This window comes from Pseudophryne corroboree, chromosome 6, assembly GCF_028390025.1.
Source record: "Pseudophryne corroboree isolate aPseCor3 chromosome 6, aPseCor3.hap2, whole genome shotgun sequence".
In the NCBI taxonomy this organism is placed as follows: domain Eukaryota; kingdom Metazoa; phylum Chordata; class Amphibia; order Anura; family Myobatrachidae; genus Pseudophryne; species Pseudophryne corroboree.
Window position 1 is genome coordinate 216,105,125 of NC_086449.1, and position 10,383 is coordinate 216,115,507.

At 42.3% G+C, this 10,383-nt stretch overlaps 1 pseudogene; it reads right to left on the reverse strand.

Moving 5' to 3' along the window:
• Positions 1 to 209: 209 nt before the first annotated feature.
• On the reverse strand, positions 210 to 282 carry LOC134938225 (U2 spliceosomal RNA; annotated as a pseudogene).
• Between the last annotated feature and the right edge of the window lie 10,101 nt (positions 283 to 10,383).

Genomic DNA, 10,383 nt, shown 5'->3' on the forward strand with positions numbered 1-10,383 from the left:
AGGGTCAACCCCCAGTACGAGAGAAGATACTAGACCGGGCCGTTCTCCACTCCACGCAAGGGGCCCTATTTCATCCCCTTAGAAGGACGGTGGATACTAAGCCCAGTTTTTCTCCCCTCTCGACCAGAGGCATCGCCACACCCGGCATGGTACTCCACAAGGTGTTTCTCCATTCCACATCTAGGAACCTCTCACGCTGCTAGTGTAAGAACAGGTACTCCACCCTGTGTTTCCCTCGAGCAGATACTACACTTGATCTCAGCCAAAAGGCAGAGAAGCGATATGTAAGCATCAACCAATAGCATTGCACAACCTACTGTACCTACAGTAAAGCTAGAGATGACTTAGGGGGAGATGCATCAAACCTTTGGGGAGATTTATCAAGCCGTGGAGAGAGATAAAGTACCCAGCTTCTATCATTTATCTAACACAATCATTGAAATGACAGAAGCTGATGGGTTGCTTTGGGCAACTGCTCCACTTTATCTCTCCTCAATGCTTTATACATCTCCTCTCTGAGTCCGGGACTCCCAGACATGCAAATATACCAGAATGCCCTATTAGAGATGAAGCCGCCTTGCTGTTAGCAGCCACTGTGCTGGCTGATCACAATATAGCTGATAACTTAACAGGCTACACAAAGATGGCTGCTGCTGACCAATGGAGAGTCAGACCTCCCTTCCCAGGACCCCAAGGACCTGGAAAGCTGATAAAAGGGTGTGGCTAATTGGAGAAGCCCACTGGCATAGTATGGACCTCGGTGATCCGGCCATTTATGGTTATACCGATGGTGATTGAAACCATTGATGGCAGATAACTATTAAGTATATTACCATTGATAGCTTTACCATCTGCGTTTTTTGCATATAAACAGCAAAACACTGTTAGTAAGAGCGGGGTCTGCTCCAGGCTGATGGCTGACAGCCTAGCAGCTCTGTGCAATCAGGTAAGTGGATATCATTGATGGCAGGAAAACATCTGGTTCTCCTCCATTGAGGGTAAAATTATTTGACATCGTCCTTAGACCAATGTTGGTTTGCAAACATCAATGGCCAATGGCCATCCCTTAGTTGGCGTATATTGGTTGGAGAGAAAAACACAGATAGGGAAGAAGTGAAGAGTGTTCCAAGTGGAGGACAGTCTCTGCAGCTCAAACCCTTGACCTTTCACAGAAAGGGTACCATGGGGATGGAAGGGCAACAGGGAGTGAGTAGAGCCAGCTGTGGAACTACAAGAAACAGCCAGAAACTGCATGTGTCCACTGCTGAGAGTAAGTGGTTCACCAATGTAGGCTCAGCAACGGAACCCAATGAGCTCAGTAATGTATTAAATTGTGTTTTAGTTTGCCATTGGTGTGTGGTGTGAATCAGGCATATGATATGATATGTATCAGGAGGTTAATTAATGTGCCTAAGTGTATTATTCTTATGTTTTTTTACTGTCCTTGTTTAAGTCTACATGGATTCAGGGGGCTATTATACAGACACTTTTTTAGGTTGTATATAATCCTTATTTTGTCTTGAAATTCTCCTCAAAAATTGACATCATAAGTGATCAGGTAGAACTATGGTAATTCCAAATTCAATACAGTACATTTATTTTAACAACCAATTTACTTTGCTATGGTGCTGGCAATTTATCCCTGAATGAATACTGGACTGAGAAGATATGTCCCTGCAGTACTTGGCGGAAATGAAAGCAGAAGTAAGCAATATGAAAGTGTCCTATTTTGAAATGTAAAATCCTGGGATGTACTGTATAACTTAAATAGAATTAAATCATTAAAGCAAGTTCATATTCTATCCACTTCTGATGCTATCATGTCCTCTATTTAACAACAAAACCTTGGTGACCCCTTGGCTATGCAGTAGTTAATTGCAAGAGTCTACGTCCTGAGACGCTTTCCAAGTGTCAGACATCAGTGCATTTGAAACCATATAGTGCAGTTTTATGATATTATTAATCTTTGTTGCAGAAAGCCCAGCAGGTGAAAAAAATGAAGACAATTTAGTAAATAATGGACGCCAGGATGACTTATTGTTTTCCTGCAATGAGGAATAAGAGCAGTTTATTTTCTGACCTTTTACTAGCGGCTGCCAAGAAATCAGAGGTAATAAACTTAGCTAGCTCTTGCTAAAGATGAAGACCTGATTTACGTAAACAGCTTATTTTATTTTTACAACCTTATTCATTGCTAACACTACAAAGCACGTGTTTACCATGTCATTTTATCCTTTCTTCGTCTGTTTAAATAAATAATCAAAAATGTGAGCTCATTCTAATTCTATGGAAAGTTGATAAAGCCATTCAAGAAAGCGGACAGCAATAAGTCAATGGATGTACAATGGATGACAATTATGAAAACTAGTGCATGGATAAACTTGCAAACAAGGTACTCTGTACTGCTACCCTTAGCAGCCAATCATATCCTCCTGTCTTGCTTCAACACCCTCATCAGAATCGACTGACTGTGTCATACATGTCGGCATGGAGGCACAGGGGTTAGCATTGACTCATACAGCTGGAGTCATTAGTTCAAGTTCTAAGGAGGGCCATATTCTCCCTGGATTTGCATGTGTTTCTTCTGGGTGATCCTCTTTCCTCCCACACTAGGGTAAGTCCTCCTAAATTAATTGGAATATTAATTGGATTCTGCTAAAAATTTACCCCACTTTGTGTATGTGTGTGGTGGGATTAGGGAATTTAGACTATAAACTTCAATTGGGAAAAACAAACAAATATTAGTAGTACTACTACTACTACTACTACTACTACTACTACTACTACTAATAATAATAATAATAATAACAAAAATAATAATACATCCTGTGTAAAACCGCAGTAAAACATTGGACGCAAAAAACTTAAGTTTTTCATGATATTCACCATTTTTTTTACAGGCTATCCTATTAGATCGCCCGTAAAAAAATGCCCTTTCTCCCAAAAACACACAGGTTCAGTGAAACCTGAGTGTTTTTGTGAAAAACAGCCCTGCCTTGGCTCAAAAACGGGGCTGTTTCCGCCTGAGGCAGTCGAAGCAAAATCCTCAATAAACTGCGGCTCGCGCCAACTTATCGGGACTAATAGGATAGCCCCGGGCAAGACCTTTAGCTGCATTAATATACCACGGCTAATAGGATATCCCCCATACTGTCAATCCTTCCAACATTTATTACTCTTCCTCCTGCCATATCCTGTCTATAAAAACAATCATATTAAAAACAATTTAAAGGAAAGTATACTTTTTCTAATTTATGCCCTTATTTATCAATGAGTGATAAATTTCACTGTGAGTGAGAAATTGCACCAGCCAATCAGCTCCTAACTGTCATTTTTCAAACCCAGCCCGTGACATGGAAGTTAGGAGCTGATTGACTGGTGCAATTTATCACTCACAGTGAAATTAATCACTCTTTGATATATAAGGGCATTAGCCTGTTATTCCCAATTAAAAATCAAAATATAGTTATTTCATCCAACAGTCTTACGAAAAGCTAACTCTATCACTGAAAGAAATAGAAATATGCCTGTGCAAATCGCAAAATAAATGTGATTAATATTTAAATTCAGTGGGTTTTTGAATATATTAATATCATTTTATGTGAAGATAATAAGTGCACAAGTTTGAGCAGATGGCGATTAGGAGGGGTATATATGCTGTATACAGTACACTACTTTCATCCTGCTTGGCTAGTGCGGTGGTTATGCATATTTCTCAAGCTTGGTGGCCTTTGCTTTGGAAAATACGACGGTCGTTTGTACACAGATTACAGGGAATTACAAGAAGGGCAGCACCATTCAGAGGTGTGTTATCCTTATGATGGGCTATAGAGACCTATCTCCATTAATAAGCCTATCATTTACTATTCCCCACCTCTGCACAATGTAAATTCACAGCAATCCAGGGATAGGCATGATCAGGGGTCAGGCTGCTTATTGCTTTATGATACTGGCAGATTAAAGGTGGACCTAGGTTTATTTTAATTTTGCTCTTGTTTGACTAGAAATGTCTCCCATAGCTCAGAGAGAGCTCTCTTCATTGTACAGCTCATGTCAGTCATTTAGAAATGACATGTTGCCCTGCTGTTGAATAAACATACCCTATACCATATCAAGCCTTAATCACACTGTAATAACTCATCTTACACATAAATGTCGGATGACGATAGAAATCTGGAGTATGAAGACTTTTCTGAAAGAAAAATATTTTTCCCCCAATAATAAAAAAAACAATAGATTTGCATGCAAAATTTGGCATTGCTATCCTACAGTCATTCACATCTGTGCCGTCTCCTCTCTTTTCTGTTGTTTAACCTTGTAGATAGGGACGTAATAGTGAAAAGTTTAAACAGATAAACAATTTGGAAGTAACATCATCAAATCTCTCTTTGTATCTGTGTGTCCCTGTCCTGTTCTCACTAGCAGCACCATATCTCAGTATATTCATTTTTATTTTGTCATTTTCAAGAAAGGGAACAGTAAAATGAGAGTTTTAGGAAGAGAGGGATAAATGAGTTCACAACAGAAAAGCAACAAAAAGTAAAAGCATAAGAAATCACAAATGGGTTTGGTGCATATTTACCACAATGCGCATTTAAAATGTGGCTGTGGCGTGAAATTATCCTCCCTAATCATAATACGACAATGTAAATTACCGCTTGCATTTACCATTGTAGAAGTGCGGGGACAACTTATGAGAATGCTGTGTCGTGGCAAATGGTTTTCAAAGTGATAGCTACTGCTATAACCTTGTTTCTTTGCTCAGACCTGGTGAGCTTAATGTATGGGCTGACGGAGGGATTCCAACATACTTACCTACATTTAAATGTTTCTTCTCTGAGGGAAGCCCGGAGATGAGATGCAGGTAGGTGGAGATGGGGGCTAGGCCGGGCTAGTCAAACCATTAAGTCCCTTGCTGTAAAATGATGCGATTCATGCATATTTGAATAGGGCTAAAATTATGTGATTACTATAGATTTGCATTACTAGGCTCTGCCCCCTCCTCACGGATCGTGGATTCACAGTATTTATCTCCCTATTTTGCCCACTTCACTGGAAAGTGTGTGGGGGGGGGGGAGTTTGTGGGGGACTACCTTAAAAATTGGGTGTCTCTGCAGGTTCCGGGAGATTAGGTACGTATCGGCCAAGCTTTGGATTCCAGAGCTTGGTAAATTCACATTTTATCAGCCCCCATAGAATCCTGTGGGGGATGCTTTTACCCCCCAAAATTGAGGGACTACGTAAGATATCAATCAAATATATCTGCTGTAGTAACTCCTTCTTACCTCCAAGAGATACTTTGTGCATGGTGATCAGCACCAGGAATGGGGGGTGCAAATGTTTCAATTGAGAAAACAATGTACAGTATTCTAATTGATTTCATAATAATCACTTATACTGTAGCACCTACTGTATCTACTTTTATACAGTGAATGGGAAAAGGTGCAGAATGTCCTGGAAAATGTTGTGGTACAGAAGATGTACACTATCTAGATAGTAAATAGGTCGACACCATATGGTCGACAGGTAGAAAAGGTCGACAGATCAAAGGGTGACAGTGGTTAAACTCGACAGGTAGAAAAGGTCAACAGAATCAAAAGGTTGACATGACAATGGTCGATCCAAAAAATGGTCGGCAGATGTATCGACACATCTTGTATATATCAAGTTCTGTAGTGGCTTCGCTCGTCATGCTTCAGGTAAGAGAACTTGCTTTGCTACCACTGTGCTCACCACAGGTTACTATTCCCATTCATAGTCCACATCAAGCAAATTTTGGAACACATCTGAAACCCCCCAAAAATATGTGTTGACCATTTGTGTTGATGTATTGACCATGTCAACCTTTTGAACCTGTTGACTTTTTGTACATGTTGACCTTAAGCACTGTCGACCTTTCATCTGTCGACCTTTTGTACCTATTGACATTTTGTACCTGTCAACCTAATGCATGTCGACCACATGGTGTCGTTCTATTGACTGTCTGACTAGGCAGTGTAGATCTGTGAGTGCTATAATATCCTGTTTATTTCCACTGCATTATATTTATATTGCAATATTTGAGTTCAGTTTCATATGCTCCTGAAAGGAGCTGTATTGCATAATGGGGGTCATTCCGAGTTGATCGTAGCTGTGCTAAATTTAGCACAGCTACGATTAGGAACACAGACATGCGGGGGGACACCCAGCACAGGGCGATGCTTTTGTACTTCAGGAGTAGCTCCCGGCCAGTGCAGCTTTTGCGCGCTGGCCGGGAGCTACTCATCGCTGCCCAGCTTACAGCGGCTGCGTGTGACATCACGCAGCCGCTGCGGCCCACCCTCCGCACGGTCCGGCCACACCTAGGTTGGATGGACCGCGCCCACAAAACGTCAGCAAAACACCGCCGTGCCTCCCCTCCCGCCCAGCGACCGCCTCTGCCTGTCAATCAGGCAGAGGCGATTGCTAGGCAATGACAGCCGTCGGCTGTCAGCCATGCGCCGGCGCACTGCGGCGCCGGCACATGCACAGTTCTGTCCTGAACGCTGCGCTGCGAATAACTACAGCGAACGTTCAGGTCAGAATGATCCCCATTGAGCAATATTAGGAAGGTATTGACATACTACATTACCTCCAGATTTCAGCTTTAAACACAACTAAAATGCACATATATGGATGCTTGGAGTGAATGAAAAAATGATCATCAGCTGCACTTGCTGACATTTGAATCCTTCTGTCCTTGCTGCTCTATCGCCCTGGCAGAAAATACACCAGATTTGCCTGATAGCTGTTTTTGTCCTTGTATTGCTCTAGGTATGGTGCAGTCCAGGAACGGAGCTATCAGCCGATGCTGGAAGCTGCTGTGAGTAGGACCTGGTGGCAATGATTGGAATGTCCAGTTATGGTTCAAGTATGGAATCGGGTATGGCTCTGCTTATTAAGCTTGGCACCAGATATGGCTGATCCTGTAAAAGCAAGCAGGCTTATTAATACTTGCCATATGTTTGTGTTATAACAAAACCTCGCCCTACCTGTTATTCACATCTGTTCAATGACTGGGTATTGATACTACATGCATGTACTGTATAAGTTATGTGATTCCCTGACTATACAATGGAAGTAAATAAAACTACATTTATGTCTGTCACCGTTAGAGTACCCCTCATACTCTTCTCTGCCCTCGATTTCCTTTCTTTTTCCTACTCGACACATAAAACCATAACAAACTGAGATATGTGACAGCAGAACCATTTCAATTTATAGTAAGGAGATTATCTCCTGAGTTCTTGTACAGATACAAGGGAGGAATGTAATTAATTCTTTCCAGTCTACAATAAACTCTGTAACACAATCTCTTCATAGAGAGCAGTTATTAACTTGGATGTTTAAAAGCTGGAGCTGGAAGTCAAGAAGGAAGTGCAGGCTTCTTGTGCTAATGTGTACAACCTTTTACCTCTTCTTACAAGTTGATTTAAGGTTAGAAATGCTCACACCACCTACTCTGCTTTCATTTTGCTTCAGTCTCTCCTCTTGTTTTATTTTCATATGAACTGTACCCATACGTTTTTCTACTAAATGACAAAATAAAGAGAGAGAAATATATAAAATATTATCAAGCACCATGCAATATACTAATTGTATGTCATTATGAAAATCTGCTCTTAGAACAAACTAGTATACTTTAATGGATAGCTATTAATTGATCCAATTGAGGAGTCACTAACCACCTCTCCCACCGCTGCTGCTGCCTCACAGGGGTCACAGGGGGTCATGGCTTGACACACATCACCTAGCTGATTGGAAGTCTTTACCCCAATCAGCAGTGGTATCGAATGCACGTGTACCCACTAGTGATGAGCGGGTTCGTTTTCTCGGAAACCGAACCCCCCCGAACTTCACCCTTTTTACACGGGTCCGAGCCATACTCGGATTCTCCCGTATGGCTCGGTTAACCTGAGCGTGCCCGAACATCATCATCCCGCTGTCGTATTCTCGCGAGATTCGGATTCTATATAAGCAGCCGCGCTTCGCCGCCATTTTCACTCGTGCATTGGAAATGTTAGGGAGAGGACGTGGCTGGCGTCCTCTCCGTTTATTCATTGTTGAGTTGATGCAAATATTTGTGCTTGCTTATATCATTGTGGGGACTGGGGAGCAGCTTTATATTAATATAGGAGGAGTACAATGCAGACTTTTGCTGATCAGTGACCACCAGTTTTATACGTTCTCTGCCTGAAAAAAACACTCCATATCTGTGCTCAGTGTGCTGCATATATCTGTGCTCACACTGCTTAATTGTGGGGACTGGGGAGCAGCTGTATTATATATCAGGAGTACAGTGCAGAATTTTGCTGACAGTGACCACCAGTATACGTTGTCTGCCTGAAAAACACTCCATATCTGTGCTCAGTGTGCTGCTTTATTGTGGGGACTGGGGAGTCGGGACCACCAGTATAATATTATATAGGAGGAGTACAGTGCAGAGTTTTGCTGACACAGTGACCACCAGTATATATAGCAGTACGGTACGGAAGGCCACTGCTGTACCTACCTCTGTGTCGTCATTAAGTATACTATCCATCTACATTCAAATTCTATACCTGTGGTGCATTTTAGTTTTGCAGTTTGCTGACACAGTGACCACCAGTATATATAGCAGTACGGTACGGAAGGCCACTGCTGTACCTACCTCTGTGTCATCATTAAGTATACTATCCAACTACATTCTATACCTGTGGTGCATTTTAGTTTTGCAGTTTGCTGACACAGTGACACCAGTATATATAGCAGTACGGTACGGAAGGCCACTGCTGTACCTACCTCTGTGTCATCATTAAGTATACTATCCATATACATTCTATACCTGTGGTGCATTTTAGTTTTGCAGTTTGCTGACACAGTGACCACCAGTATATATAGCAGTACGGTACGGAAGGCCACTGCTGTACCTACCTCTGTGTCGTCATTAAGTATACTATCCATCTACATTCTATACTTGTGGTGCATTGTAGTTTTGCAGTTTGCTGACACAGTGACCACCAGTATATATAGCAGTACGGTACGGAAGGCCACTGCTGTACCTACCTCTGTGTCATCATTAAGTATACTATCCATCTACATTCTATACCTGTGGTGCATTTTAGTTTTGCAGTTTGCTGACACAGTGACCACCAGTATATATAGCAGTACGGTACGGAAGGCCACTGCTGTACCTACCTCTGTGTCGACATTAAGTATACTATCCATCTACATTCTATACCTGTGGTGCATTTTAGTTGTGCGCAGTATATATAGTAGTAGGCCATTGCTATTGATACTGGCATATAATTCCACACATTAAAAAATGGAGAACAAAAATGTGGAGGTTAAAATAGGGAAAGATCAAGATCCACTTCCACCTCATGCTGAAGCTGCTGCCACTAGTCATGGCCGAGACGATGAAATGCCATCAACGTCGTCTGCCAAGGCCGATGCCCAATGTCATAGTAGAGAGCATGTAAAATCCAAAAAATAAAAGTTCAGTAAAATGACCCAAAAATCAAAATTGAAAGCATCTGATGAGAAGCGTAAACTTGCCAATATGCCATTTACGACACGGAGTGGCAAGGAACGGCTGAGGCCCTGGCCTATGTTCATGGCTAGTGGTTCAGATTCACATGAGGATAGAAGCACTCATCCTCTCGCTAGAAAAATGAAAAGACTTAAGCTGGCAAAAGCACAGCAAAGAACTGTGCGTTCTTCTAAATCACAAATCCCCAAGAAGAGTCCAATTGTGTCAGTTGCGATGCCTGACCTTCCCAACACTGGACGGGAAGGGCTTGCGCCTTCCACCATTTGCACGCCCCCTGCAAGTGCTGGAAGGAGCACCCGCAGTCCAGTTCCTGATAGTGAAATTGAAGATGTCACTGTTGAAGTACACCAGGATGAGGATATGGGTGTTGCTGGCGCTGAGGAGGAAATTGACAAGGAGGATTCTGATGGTGAGGTGGTTTGTTTAAGTCAGGCACCCGGGGAGACACCTGTTGTCCGTGGGACGAATATGGCCATTGACATGCCTGGTCAAAATACAAAAAAAATCAGCTCTTCGGTGTGGAATTATTTCAACACAAATGTGGACAACAGGTGTCAAGCCGTGTGTTGCCTTTGTCAAGCTGTAATAAGTAGGGGTAAGGACGTTAACCACCTCGGAACATCCTCCCTTATACGTCACCTGCAGCGCATTCATCATAAGTCAGTGACAAGTTCAAAAACTTTGGATGACAGTGGAAGCAGTCCACTGACCACTAAATCCCTTCCTCTTGTAACAAAGCTCCTACAAACCACACCACCAACTCCCTCAGTGTCAATTTCCTCCTTACCCAGGAAAGCCAATAGTCCTGCAGGCCATGTCACTGGCAAGTCTGA